Raw genomic sequence first — 15854 nt, 5'->3', positions numbered from 1 at the left:
TCCCTCTTTATGGGGTTGGTGGGAGTTCCCCAGGGCTTCCTCTTTCTTTCCCCCACATCCTGCTTGCCATCATACCCTGGACTGCTAAGATAAAAAGTGGTCTATGCTTCTCCTTTCTGAGAGTGCAAGTCATCAGACCTGTGGCTTGGTGGCCTTGCTTTCCGCCCCACCCCTAATTCATCAAAGGCACCAGTGCCCCAGGGTGCCCACAGTGGAGAAACTAGAGTGATTTTGGGACAGATTTAATAAAAGTTCTTCAGTACTTTTATTCTTTTCATATCATAAGACTTCATTCAAGTCTATAGAAAGATAGCTGCACAGCGTCAAGAACAGATGCAGGATTCTGGACCTTGTGAATAGGGCCAACATCATGGGTGTGCAATCCTTCAGTCACACAGGGCCTCACATGTTGAAGGACCACACACTTGATTTAATGCTCTACTCTCAAAGTTTAATTGAAATTCTTATAATTTAAAAAAATTTTCTCCATTTGAGACACACACACACACACACACACACACACACACACACAGAGAGAGAGAGAGAGAGAGAGAGAGAGAGAGAGAATTGTTTTCTACTTATTTATGCACTCATTGGTTGATTCCTGTATATGTCATCACCAGGGATCTAACCCATAACCATGGTGTATTGGGACAACACTCTAACCAACTGAGCTAACAGGCCAGAGCTTAATTGAAATTCTTAATAACTTTTTAATAAAAGGCCCTGTATTTTCATTTTGCACTAGCCTGTGCAAATTATGTAACTCTCGTGCCTGGGAGAGTACAGATTTCCTAGAAAATGATTTCTATTCAGCATGTAAAATTTCAATGGGGCAAAGTTTTCATTTTTTGGTGTGCTTCTCTCTTTCTTTTCTTTAAACAACGTGATGTTGAAATTTACTGGGTAAAAAGAGCACAGGACTGATGGCACACTGCCTCTTCAAATATGGACTTCACCTCTTACTAGCTCTCAGTTTTCTTATTTGTAAAGGAGGCCAATTGCATGGAAGCTATGTATATAGTAGAAGTTCATAGCTTACTTATATAGTGTGGGGTCCAAAGTAATTGGTAAATAAATGCCCGCTATTCCAGAAGTTTATAACAAATAAGAAGCAGACTTCTTCAGAGTGACCATGACAGCCCAATGCTATCAATATGAGAATATTTGCTGCCCAGGAAGGTCTACTTAAAAAGTTTAATTATTGGTTATCAAATGTATTGGTTATTAAATTTAATTATTTTAAGTCTGCCAACTAAATAGAACATTTTAGATAAGAAACCAGACATGTTGGATATAAATAAGAAAAGTAGTCATAGGAAGGTTCTGCTAGAAAAGTCTCTGGGCTAAGATGAACAACATAGACTGAAGAACAAGAACAGCATTGATCAGACTGTCAGACCTCAGAGGGAAGGTAGGGGAGGGTGGGGACAAGGGAGATAGATCAACCAAAGGACTTGTGTGCTTGCATATGAGCCTAACCAGTGATCACGGACAACAGGGGGAGGGGGGCTTGCGTGTGGGGGGGGGGGCTTGGGAAGGGAACGGGGGGACGGGGTTGATGACAAATATGTGATACCTTAATCAATAAAGTAATTTTTAAAAAAAAGTCTCTGGGCATGGTTAGAAGACAAATTCTTTCAATAGCACAAATAAGCCCATATAAGGGTCACATTGATCTTTAAGGAATAACAGGCCAGGGAATGGTAGGCAATGAATGCACTTCAAGGAATTTCTCTTAAAACCTTAAGGGTGGTAATTAATAATAATAATAATAATAATAATAATAATAATAATAATAAACCCTCAAAGAGGTTGAAATAAATTAAGATTATTGAGGATGATACGTTGGTGTTGCTGTGTTGAGTGGACTTGCCCAATGATACATGATTAATTTCCTATCCAAAGAATGGTTTAGATAGGAAAATAATTTTAAGAGAACAGCAAAAGAGAAAACAATGCATAGAGGATACATGTGATTGTCTCTAAAAGCTTCCAGATTCTAGAATCCAAACAAACTGTTGGCCAAATTTTTTTTTAAATGGAAAGTTGTCCATTCAAGATGGCCATTTAAGCTGTGGCAAAGCAATCTGTTCCCTCTTTATATAAAATTTCTTGTCATATACAAAGTTTTTTTTTTCTCTTATCACATAATTGAAAAAAAAAGTCAAGTCACATTTATTATCTTTCCACACAATTCAAAGGAAGTGTGTTATGCTGAATTTAATATATGTTAATTGTTGGATGTCTCTGGTTATCGCTGAAAATATTTTAAGTTCTTTGAGTGATTAATAGTTAATCTAGAAATACAACAAACTCACCTTTTAATATTCAAACACCAACAGCTAAATGATTTTTTAATGATATATGGTAAACCTCAATCACAGGTGTTTCCCTACAAAAAAAATGCTGCCTTGTTTCCCTGATATGAAATTCAAACATTTGTGTGAATTATGGAGATAAATTTTATTCTCAAGAGTCAATGACCAAGGCATAACCTTTTTATTAAAATGTTTGCCTAAAATAGTGAAATTTATTAATTGGCTATTCAACTACTCAGTCTTTTCCAGTCACATTTATTGTATTTTGTACAAATTGGCTTGATTCTTAGACCATTTTGCATTATTTATGAAAACACAACAAAACAAAAATTAGCTAGTTAGTCATTTTGATGTACACATAAACATTTTTGACTGAATACAAATTAACCACTCCCCATCTTGTACCCATGGCTTACTCCAATATACCATTTGTCCTTTGAATAAAGAACAAGAAGTCAGTCTGATTGAATCTCACTGAGCATTTTGGTAATTGAATTGGGAGGTTTTCAAAATTCCCTGGAGAACAGAAAATGTGTTCATTAGGAGAGCTACACGCTTTGTGACTGCTTTATGAATTAAATTAAGGAAACTACCTGTCCCCATTAATAAAACATTCAGTGGTGTGATTCTTCTGTATTACTATCTTTACTTCTACAACATATTTATTGATGTAGTTATTATATTAACATATGTTTTGTGCTGATATATACTGCAAAAGTAATAAAATTTTATTTTCACTGTTAAGTGAATATTGTATTACTAGAGGCCTGATGCATGAAGATTCGTGAAAGAATGGGCCTTCCTTCCCCTGGCTGCCAGCATCGCCTTCGCTCTGGCCGGAGCCGCCTTTCCGCTTTGGCCCAGAGCCACCATTCCATCTTCCTACGCTGCCCTGAGGCCCGGAGCGGCTGGGGTGGTGCAGAATGCCTGCGTCCCACCCCACCCCAGCCGCTCGGTGCCTGTGTATGCAAATCAACCCGCCATCTTTGTTGGGTTAATTTGCATGCTCACTCCTGATTGGCTGGTGGGCAAAGGTATGGTCAATTAGCATGTTACTCTTTCATTAGATAGTAAACGAAGAATTTTCAGATTGTAACAGTTCTGACAATTACAACTAAACAATGTAAAAGTTTAAGAAAATATTCACTTTTAAAATATCCCTCCACCCTGTATTATTTATGTGTTTACAAGTCGTATTTTTTTCATGCAAACCTAACTTTTAAATCCATTGTTTGTATTATTTAAGAGTTGTTAGCTGGTCAGAACTCCTCACAAGGCCTCTTGTATTTGGAGACCTGCTGAGAAATCATTGCATAGAGCCACCTCATCCTAGACACAGGGACATCAGACTCAGAGTGGTTAGGAAGGGTATGAGTTTGACCACAGTTGATATAGTACCTAGATTCATTTAATCTGGTCTTAATGGTTTTATTATATCTGAAAATTATTATAAAATATATCAAATACTTTTTGCTAAATGTCAACTCCTAATTAATAAATGAATTAATGTTTCAGTGATTATTCTTTGTATGATCTTTATAATTTTATTCAAGACTTATAGTGTATCAGTTTCAACCTAAGTAATCCAGAGTGTTTGTGTGCTGACTGATTTAGAATCCAACATATTGAGCTTGAGATTTTTACAATTCATTTTTGTAATAGGTGGATTTGTGACTAATGCAAGGGCCTTGTCTATCTTTGGTTATTACACAAGCCTCCTTTTAGCAGGAAGAACTATGTATACAGAACAAGGGGCAAGAAGTTTCTAAATATTGTTTCCTAGAAAAATGAAAACCCAGCCTCTTAGATAATCTGTGAGGGGAAGAGAATGCAGGAAAAATAATTCTATCACATAGCGCCATGTTTTGTGAGTTCAAGAAGAGAATGAAGAAAAAAATAAATCATAGAAATGGAGGGGGAAATCCATGACATCAAAGAATGGGGCTGACACAGGGGAATGTTTGGAATCATAGATACATGAATGTCAAGGTCAAAGGGCAAGAATTAATGGGAAGAAGTACCTCGTCGAGTAAGCAATAAATATATGGGGGATGGTAAAAATTAGCAAAATGCAAAGAATCTGGCTTACCTTTCTCTTAAATGGGTCTGCTGCACATTTATTTTAATTAAGAGAGTCTGCTGACTCCATTAACCTTACAACTATCCAATTTTATTTACACAGATGGGAAAAATTTTTGCCAGAATTGATGTTTTTGTTCATTTTAATTTGCACACTATGCCTTTACCACGTTGAAAATATTTGACAACCATAATTTTAAAATTTTATTTATAGATATTCTGCAATACAAAATTTTAAATTGACACATAAATTTATTTTTCATTCCAAGGAAATTAAAAAAACAATAAAATTATATATTCCAGGAGGAAAATCAATAATGTACCATCTACTATTAAACTGTAAAACTAAAAGAAAGAACAAAGATTCAATTGTGTTACATAAAGAGGGTGCAGGAGAATATTACATGTATTGAGTAAAGGTTATTATGAACCAATAAGAGTCTCCACCTAAGTGAGGGCAATAAAGCAAGTAATAGAAATACTGCCTACAAACGTGTTTAAATTTATATTGGAGTATGTATTTGTATTTCACACTTTTCAGTTCATTCACAGTGCACGTTTTTAATTTTTTATCTTTATTGTTGAAAGTATTACGTATGTCTCCTCCTCCCCCTCATTGACCTGTATCTGCATCACCAAATGAGCCCTCATGTTTCCCTTCAACAGCCATCCTCACTTAACCACATCCTCCTCCTTAAATCCTTGTAACCACTATTCTAATCTCCTCCTTTTCTATAACTTTGTCATTTCAATGAACTCATGCAATATATATCTTCTAGGATTGGCTTTTGCATTCAATATAATTCGCTGGAGACTCATCCAGGGTGTTGCATGTATCAATAGTGTGTTCCTTTTTATTGATGAGTAGTAATCTGTGGTGAGCATATACCTTGGTTTGCTTAGTCAGCTGTTGAAAGACATCAGGTTGTTTCCAAATTCTGGCTATTAGGAGAAATAGAATTCTAAGAACATCTATATACGGATTTTGGTGTAAGTGTAAGTTTTCATTTCTCTAGGATGAATGCCCAAGTGTAAAATTGCTGAGTTATGTGGTAGTTGCATGTTTACTTTTTTTTGGACACTACTAACGCATTTTCCTAGCACATCTACACCATTTTAGACTTCCACTAGCAACATATGAGCAATTCAAGCTTTGCTGCATCCTTGCCAGCATTTTGTGTTGTCACTATATTTAGTTTAATTATTCTTATAGGTATTCAGTGGTATCTAATTGTGGATTGTTCCACAATGATGTGGAAAGCAGTTCATGTACTTATTTTCCATCTGCATATATTTTTTGCTGAAATGTCTGTTCAAGTGTGTTGCACATTCATTTTCTAACTGAACTAGTTGGGTAATTTTTTATTATCATTGAATTTGAGTGTTCTTTATATATTCTTTAACTGCATTCAGTTCATTAAATAAGAAGATAATTCTTCCTTGCACTCCCAACTATAATAAATTCATTTTTTAATTTATTAATACAGAAAGACTTAAACTGCCTGCTTAGGTCTAAAAGGAGAGAAAGCTACATGAAATAAATCCTGTGTGTTGATTTATTTTATTCCTGGTTTCCTTCAGGCATTTATCAGTTAAATATAGAATAATAAAATATCGTACCAAGAGAAAACTTGATTTGTCATTAGGATCATTAGCTTTGAGCTGATAATGATTCTGTTTCAGTGTCTTATTATTGCCTTTAAGGAGCTACATGATGCATGACTTGAAATTGTGTAGCTTGTTTGAATTATGAAATTTGAGAGTATTACCTATTGTCATCATACAAATAATTGTCTCACAATCGTCAGAGGGAAAATTATGTACAGCTCAGATTTGCACCTGCTTTAGTTTAGTTTAAAGTTACATATTGCTGTTAGATATAATCATAAGAGCAAATAAAATTTCTCTTGATAGTGTTTATTGTAATGACTGCCATTTATATGGTTGTGTTTGTAAGTTTCTGCCACTCTAATGCATCCCGTTTCAAACTGTGCAAGTATCATTAAAAAAAGAAGTGAACTATAAAGCAAGTTGTCTTAACTTTGGCAAAAAATGCTTTATAACTTCAATGTAAGATTGACTAGAATAAAGTAGAAAAAGGATGTTGCATTGTTGTTCTTACAAAAATGCCCATCCATGTGAGAAATAAATGTGCCTTAAAAATTCTTCTCTGTCCCTGTTTATCCAGGAACCTAATTGGGCATAATCTTAGGAAGTCAGAATAATGGGGGTTTTATGGGGGCTAACAGATATGAACGTTCAGTTTTGAAGAATTGGCCCTCTTCACCTTGCAGGGGAAAATTAAACTCATGCTTAATTCCAAAAACGTTTCTAGATGAGAGCAGTTCCACCATACTATGTCCTCTGTGGCAGATTTAAGGGCATACATGCCTGGGATTTCTAATCCCAGTAAATGTTGCCATTTGTAACCTCCACCACCACAAGGACTCAAGCAATCATGTGAGGACAATGGTAAGAATATGAATCGTGTGCTCACTCTACTTCTCAACAGACCTTTCCGTTACAAACATGACATTAAATCATATTTAGTTTTAAAACAGAGGAACTTTCAGATCTGTAACAAATCAGCAAGATGTTTCAAAATAGCTAATTAACATTCTTCTAAGACAATGTCTGCATATCTGTGCAACAGGGGCCATTCCCATGTACCAGAGGTCAAACCCAAAGTGATGGAGCCCCATGGGCATAGCACTTTTCAAATTGGAATTAACTATACTAAACAGAATGTTTCCTTTTTAGATGAGCATCTTTTCCTCTGAGATTTAAAGGTATCTGAGATACAATGTTTACAGGCTCAAAAAATGCAACTTTTTGTAATGTCCATGTGAAAGGCCCACTGAGGACCATGATTTGGAATGGGCAACATGTTATTGTTACTGGTAGAATACCCTAGTGAGTTTTTCTTAATATCAGCACTCATAAAGTAATATCCATAGACAGTTACAACTTTTCATGATGGTTTCAAAAGTCTTTTAGTCACTTGCATTTTTATGTTCTATCTATGTTTGTCTTTCACAAAGCTTTTTCTTGTGTTTCATAGTTGCTATGTCACCATGTCCTAAGACAGACGGTTCCCTGACCTCTTCCATCTTTATATTCCCACAGCTCACAACTTAATGATAATCTCCTTCCAAGGCCATGAACTCTATGGCTCCAGTTACCCTCTGGAATCTAAGGCAAGTGATGGAATGGCTTGTTTGAATCAGTGAACCAATGATGTATAGTGTAGGCAATTTGTATTTTGATTGGCAATGTCTTTAGAAATAAGTGTGATTTAAAAATCACATGAACTTTTCCAAAAGAAATTACAGAACATTACCCACCACTTTCCATAAGTAGAAAGGTGCCACCTTCCATGTATGTTTTGAAAGATGTAAGTAAATTAATAATATGTTTAAATTATCCCTGTTACCGTTAAGTGCTATGCTAGTTGTATCGAGTTAAAGATAGAAAAATCAAATAAAGCCCTGGCCTTAAAAACTTGTTTAATAATGTATTTGAAACTATCAGTTACCATCCAGAAACTATAGAGGTATGGGACTGAGGATAGACCTAGACAATGTTTTTAAATATATTTTATTGCCTTTTTTTTTTTTTTTTTTTTTTTTTTTTTTTTTTTTTTACAGAGAGGAAAGGAGAGGGATAGAGAATTAGAAACATCAATCAGCTGCCTCCTGCACACCCCCTACTGGGGATGTGCCCACAACCAAGGTACATGCCTTTGACCGGAATCGAACCTGGGACCCTTCAGTCTGCAGGCTGACACTCTATCCATTGAGCCAAACCAGTTAAGGCTGATCTAGACTCTTAATGGGAGGTTTCACTTTTTCCACCTTTCCTCAAAGACAACTTGACATGTGGAATACTAAATGTGAGAGTTACAAAAATGTGAAATGATTATGTGGCTCTTGGTTTCTTAGCACAATGCATTGTATACACTTTGATATGTTTCCTTTATTAAACTTTCTATCATATTACGTTAGAAGGCCTTGCAGCAGAGAAGAACAAATGGCTGCTTAGTGATGTCTCTTCCTGGTTTCAGGGAGGAGGATTAGGTTAAGTGACAAATAATTTTGTAATCCATGAAATAGACATGGCCCTTCATGTTAGGCCAATTCTGAAATGAGAAACATACATATTTGTGTCCTAAGTATATGATTGCGATGTGAACGTCTCTGAAATAGCATCACCCTACTTGTTAAAGTACAGCATCTGTGATTTATTTTTTTCATTGATCATATGTAGTAATGACTGTGTTAGAGTCCTTTGGGGGTTATAGAAAACAGAAAACACCAACTAGAAAGATGGTTATACCCACGGTATTTTAGTCAGGGCATATCTGGTTGCAAAGGAAGCTTATTTTAAGGATATAATCGCAGGTAAGAATAGAAATGGGAATACAAGTAGGCCTCCCTACAATTTTGGAATTTTTAAAGTCAGCAATTAATGAATTAAAGCTAATTTGTCTTTCTATTTATCTATACCTATCTGTCTATGTGTCTGTCTCTGTCTTCTATCATCGCTCAGTATGTACTCCATTATCTTCTCTTTCTGTGTGGCTTCAAATTGTCAGTCAGTCACGAAGACTACATATTCCTTCAGTACAACTTCCTTAGCCTAATTACCTTATTCCCAATTTTTAAATGAGGGGGTCTAACATTCCAAGTTCACGCTTTTCAGTTGGGTCTATGGGTCTTGAATGAGAAATAGGCAGGGCATAGGGTCAAATGGTACATGTTTAGTGTAATTTTTCTTAGGAAGAGATATGGATAGAGTAAGCAGTGAAAGGCACCTCTTATAAATAGGCAAGTTAATAACAACACACCTAAACTAAAATCATCTTTCTTTTCTCCACATTCTTCCTCATCACATCTACACTATACTTGACTTCTTTGCATCCTTATCTTCATGAATAGCTTCACCATTTATCTAGTTATTTAATCAAAAAAGATAAAAGACATGATTAATTTTTCTTCCTACCTCAACATATCCAATCAGCTCTCGGTTTTGTGACCTAACTGCGATTCACTCGCTGGAACTTAATATATTACTAGAGGCCTGGTGCATGAAAATTCATGCACTAGAGGGGTGGTCCCTCAGCCCAGCCTGCCCCCTCTCACAGTTCAGGAGCCCTCAGGGACAGGAGGCAACCCGGCAATCAGAGGAAGGTGATGCTCAATCACACCTCTGCTGCTGCCACTGCCTGCAGTGCAAGCCTCGGCTGGCCCTGCGTACCTGAGCCTCGGGAGGCCCTGGGAAGCTGGGCAGCCACCATGTGAGGCTTGCCTGTGCCTCTAGCCAGCCCTGGGTGGCTTTGGGGCTGAGAGGACTGGGGGACTCCAGAGGCAGGTGCACGGAGCGGCCAGACCCGCCTGGAGGCAAGCCTGGCAGTGCCATGCGCCTGCTGCCCCGGCGGGTCTGAGGGGACTGGGTGCTGCCATCTTGTGGCTGTGGGTGCTGTCATCTTTGAGGGCATGACAGTCAATTAGCATATTCTTTCCTTATTGGCTATGGGTGCCACCATCTTTGTGAGGGTGTGATGGTCAATTAGCATATTCCCTGTTTATTCCATAGGATTTTATCCCAATATCAAAAAGCACAAATTTAATATAGTACCCATATTTTATGGATGAGGAAACAGAAGCTTGGAGCAATAAACTAACTTACTCAAAGTGACCTAGATGTAAAAAACAGAATGGAAATTTTCAGGCTCTCTGAATCTGAAAATATCGCTGCAGTAAGCAATGCTTTGCCTAGTCTAACAGATTAGTAATCAGGAGAGTCAGGGAAACTTCCACTTGCTATAATTATTTACTCCTAATGTTAATTTTCTATAGGGGAAAGTTACTGATTAATTTCTACCTTTATCAACTGCAAGAAAATTAGCTGGGTAGTTATAAAACAATGATGATTCAATTTTATGTCTGTATTATTTCCTGCTTCCATTACCTTTTCCAGCCAGAATTTCTACCATCTCTGGTAACTAGAATGTCCAGCTTGTTTCTATGCTGGGACATCTGCTGTATAAGGTATTGGATGGATAAGTTTAAATACATCTAATCTTACTTAAACTCAGCAGTACTACTACTTAGAAATAAAATTTAGAGGAAAAGGCACAATTTATTAACCTTTCTTATATTTTAAAGGAAATTTGGGTTTAGGATTAGAGAATTGTATCTATTCATTCCTTCTATATTTGTACTTCTTTTTTTTTTCTTTTCTTTTTTTTTTTTTATCTTACTTAGGTCCTATTGAAGATTCAATTAATCATTGCAATATTTTCCTCAATATTTAGAATGGAATGATCTTTATCCTTTACAAATATTTGTTCATGATAATTGTGTGTCCCAATCTCCATGCATATGTTTGTATATATGAGTGTCTGTGTTGGAAAGAGTATAAATTGTTTAACTAATGTAGGACTCCTGATAACTTAACTTGAATAATAAGCATCTAATTGCTGTACATTTGTTCTTAAGACATTGATGGCCAAAGCTATGATTTATTTGGTGCTGGTTCTTGGTATAATTCATATAGAAACCTATGAACCATTTTACCATGCCCCACTTCCTGGTTCATTTTACAACAATATATTTACAGAGGCCGTTGGAATCATAAATACAAAATCTTTTCCATTCAACACCATAATACCTTGATTTATAATCCCTGTTACTTGTTTTTCTAGAGAAAATATATGTTACCTTATTTGCAACTATGTTGTACTGTGCTCTACCTTCCTTCCCTTTAACCAATTAAAAAACTTAGCCTTCCCCGAGCTGCTTTAAAAAAGATGTTTGTTATGACACACAACATATTCTGCTGTGTAAATATAGTCAGCTTTTCTTTCCATTGTTAAAGTTCTAGAACACCTCTCATAGTAAAAGCATACAGTTAAAGCTCATGAACTTTACCTAAGTTAATGTACTATTCAACTAATTGAATCTTATGCTTATTTTCCTGTTTCCTAATTTAAAAGTATTTTTCATTGTTCTATAATTTGTAAATTAAACTCATGACTATATTCATTAAGAGTTTCAAGAGACATATGGTACCTACCAGTAAATCATACTGATCTTAAAGCATTCTACATTTTTGTCTATTGATTCTAAAAAAAAGCACACAAAAACAAACAAACAAACAAACAAACAAACAAAAAAAACAGAACCAACCAAAAACTTTGACTCAGACTTTTATATCAACCATAATATAACATTCTAAACAAATTTTGTGTTGGACTAATTTCTGTAGTAAAAAACAAAACAAAACATATTTAAATTACTTAAGAAATATTCTGCTTAATTCCTTAATTAAAAGCAAAGTTGTTTCTGTTGATATTGTTCTATAGTGCTGAATATAAGAAATAACAAATTATGTTTTAAAAGTAATTTTTAACTCACTCCCCAAAGTGCAGTAATTCATTGAACATCATTGTAATAAGAGTGATGATGGCTTCTATCAGATTTATAGTGATAGAAATTATGAAAGTGATTAAATTGGAATAATTTGCAAGTAAAGCTAATTGAAATTGCTGATGGAATATATGTGAAATATGAGGAAAAGAGAAAGAAAAGGTAAATAATTTTTTGCCTAATTAATTTGAAGGAAAAATTCCATTTACAAGATTTGAAAAATTATAGAACCAGCTATTTTTTATTGTTATTATCTATTACCTGTCATAGATGTTAAATTGCCAATTCTATATATGTTTCTGGGATCAAGGAAAGGTCAGTAGGTGGGAGATATGCATCTAAAGCCAACAGAACAAAGACAGTAAATGAAGCCATCTGAAAAGATCATCTAATCGAATTATCATATGATCCTGCAATTCCAATTATTGATATATATTTGAAGAAAATGAAATGACTATCTTAAAGTGATATCTACACTCCTATATCCATTGCAACCTTATTGACAATAGCCAAGAGATGGAAACAACCTAAGTGTCCATTGACAGAAAGAAAACGTAAGAGTATATATACATGTATATATTATTCTGCCCTTAAAAAAAAAAGAAAAGAAGTCCTGCAGTTTGCAACAGCCTGGATGAACCGTGAGGCCATTATGCTAAGTGAAATAAGTTAGAAAGTCAGTCAGAGAAAGACAAATACTAATTTCACTTTCTTGTGGAATCTAATAAATAAACAAATAAACAAACAAAGACTAGATTGGTGGCTGCCAGGGGCAAGGGATGGAGAGAGGAAAAGATAGTAAAGGTGGTCAAAGGGTTCAAACTTCCAGTTAAAAGGTGAATAAGTCATGGAGATCTAATATACAGCATGGTGACTATAGTTAACAATATTGTATTACATATTTGAAGTTTCTGAGAGAATAAATCTTAAAAGTTCTCACCACACACACACAAAATTTTAACTATGTGAGGTGATGGCTATTTTAACTAACCTTATTCTGGCACTCATTTTGTAATATATATCAAATCACATCTATCAAATCATTATTTTATATACCTTAAACTTACAAAATGTTATATGTCAGTTATATCTTAATAAAGCTGGGGAGAAAAAAAATAATCTAAGGAGTGAATATAGATAGAAAAAAGGAGAGATTGTGGATTGAAACCTCAGGTGTGCCAACACTAGAAGTTGAAGAGTTGGAAGTAACTAGTGAAGGAGATTGAGAAGGCCAGAACTGAGGGTTAAGTCCCACATTCCAAAAGCAGGAGATGGTCAATAGCTACAATTCCTGCAGATAAAACAAGTAAGATATAATTGTTTGGGAATTAATTATTACATTTAGCAGTGTGGAATCATTAGTGACACTCCCAATAGTAAATTGGTGGATTAGAACAGAGATTACAGTGGATACAAGGGAGGATACATGGAAAGGAAGTGGAGCTTAGTATAAATACTTTTGAAGATTTTCTATAAAGGAGAACAATGAATTGTGGTGGTAGCTGGAAGACACCATGATTTTGTGCCAGGGCTTCCTTCCTTCCTTCCTTCCTTCCTTCCTTCCTTCCTTCCTTCCTTCCTTCCTTCCTTCCTTCCATTTAATGGATGAACTAATAATGTTTGAATATTGAAGAGGAAAATCCAGTAGAGAAGAACATTTCTCTAACATTTCTCTAATAAGTGTTTTGAAGCAATGAGCTTGTAGGCAAGAGGAATGGGATCTAGACAAGGGTCAGTCTTATATAAGAACACACAGTTACAAAATGGAAAGCAGTGTCTGCAAGTAGACATAGACACATTGGAAGATAGGGTAATGGGGAATGTTGGGAAGTGCTCTTTCATTTGCTTCTGTTTCTTCAGTGAAATAGGTGGTCAACTGAAAATGAGGAGAAGTATGTGTTGGAGAGCTGAGGATAAAGAGGATGAACAAGGCGTTTATATACAAGTGAATGCCCATGGAATAGGGATAGTTATGGAATTTCTGGGTAATTTTAAGGGTCTACTTTGTGTCTGTTGCCAAGAAGTGGCAAAGTTATTTTTCTCCAGGCTCATTTGGCTGTGAGTGTACAGACAAGAGAATTGGATTTAACTATGATTAAGGTTGTGCCAACTAAGTGTGGGAGTGAGAGTGAGAGGGAAGTAATTTAGAGTTCCTAAAAGAGAAGGACTACAATAGAATCTAAGCTGGGAAAGCCAAGATGTAAAGGCATGAAGCAGGCGAGAGACAGAAAAAATAGGTAATAATTTTAATAGATTCTCATGGCTCAAATATCCTTGTAAGTTTGAAAAGTTGTTGAAGTTAGATATCAATGATCTGAAAGATAAGAAAGAATGGTCAGATAGTGGAATATCAAAAACTGAGTTTATGAAGAAAATGCAATTATTGGTAATGACAAAATCTATGATATAACCTACTACAGGAATGAGCACCTGGGATATGGTATAGAAAATAACATAGTAAGAGAGGATGACAAAAACAAAAAACAAAAAAAAAACACCAAACCTGAGTTGAAAGAGTGTTGAATGGACCGTTTAGGTGGATATTGTAATGTCAGCTCTGACTGGACTGTGTGGATAGAATTATCAGCAACCCACAAGTGGAAGTCTGCAAGGAAAAATCGGTAATGGCTCAGAAATCTATAGATGACAACCATAAGGAGGGGACGAGGGTGACTGAAGTTTGGAGGCAGGAACTTCCATACTGGGGATTTTAAAGAAGAGGGAGGGAGAGTGGCCTGAGAGAGACAATGCAGATCTACAAAGAAACTGCCCCCTTATCTCCCTTCAGAGGTTTTGGTTTGAGCAAGAAAATAAACTTTTAGAACAGAGTTTGAGATTTGAAGTAAGGAGATTTTGCTAGTGATCAGGCCTGATTTCTGGAGGAAACAATCAAGAGGGACAGAAGGGGAAGAAGGGAGGAGTGATAAGATGAGGGAACACTCAGAGCTCTGAGTGGATGAGTCTGAAGTGTGTGTAGATGGGGAGTCCTGGGTTTCTCCTGGTGATTGCATAAACGGGGTGAAGAACCAACTGTGCTAACCAGAAGAGGGTGAGTGAGGAGTGAAGGGAATTAGGCTTTATGTCTAGAGGGAACATAATGGAAGTTAGAATTCATATGTTATCGTCTTAACCTTTAAGACCTCAGAATGTGACTATCTTTGGAGATAGGGTCTTCAAAGAGGAAATTAAGTTAAAGGAAGTTTTTAGGATAAGCCATAATCCAGTATGACTGTTGATCTTATAAAAAGAAAAGATTAAGACACACAGGTACAAAGGGAAGACCTTATGAAGACACAGACAAAAGACAACCGTTTACAAGCCAAGGAGAGAAGCTGCCGAAGAAACCAAATCTGTCAATACCTTTATTTCACACCTGTTAGACCTTCATAACTGTGAGAAAATAAGTTTCTGCTGTGTTAGCCACCCAGTCTGCTATACTTTGTGCAGCCCCAGCAAACAAATATATCTCCATTTACTTTTTTTTCTTGTAGTTGCTTTTATTCAGATCTTGAAACTCCAGAATTCAGATCTTCAAGTTATCTTGTCTTTATCTCCTATTCTCTACTTATCTTTTTTACTGTATCTATATTTATGAGATTTATGTGCCTTTGTATTCTAATATTTCTATTAAAATTTTTACTTATGCTACCATATATTTATTTTTCAAGATTTTTTTTCTTGCTTTCTGTTCATGTTGTCCTGTTCTTGTTTTACTGATGTTAGTTTTTTTATAGAAATGAATTTATTGATTATAGATTGGAAAAGCTTTTTCCTGCTCCATGCCTTATCTCTCCCTTTTGATTTTCTTCTTTTGTATATTAGTCTGTTTTTCTTTTTGAAATATGTCCTCGATTTTCAAATGTCCTTTCTTTCTGTTTATTTTAATAGTAACGTGCTTTAAAACAAACAATCTGTTTGTCAAGTAATGGGCTTCACTGTTTAGTATGATTAGGCAGTGGCTAAGTCATTTAGGGGAGATGAATAAATATTAACTTTTGGCATTCTCATTTCATAATACAATAAA

This window comes from Cnephaeus nilssonii (assembly GCF_951640355.1).
Source record: "Cnephaeus nilssonii genome assembly, chromosome: 3".
NCBI classification, from domain to species: domain Eukaryota; kingdom Metazoa; phylum Chordata; class Mammalia; order Chiroptera; family Vespertilionidae; genus Cnephaeus; species Cnephaeus nilssonii.
Note: the sequence above shows the minus strand (reverse complement) of the source record.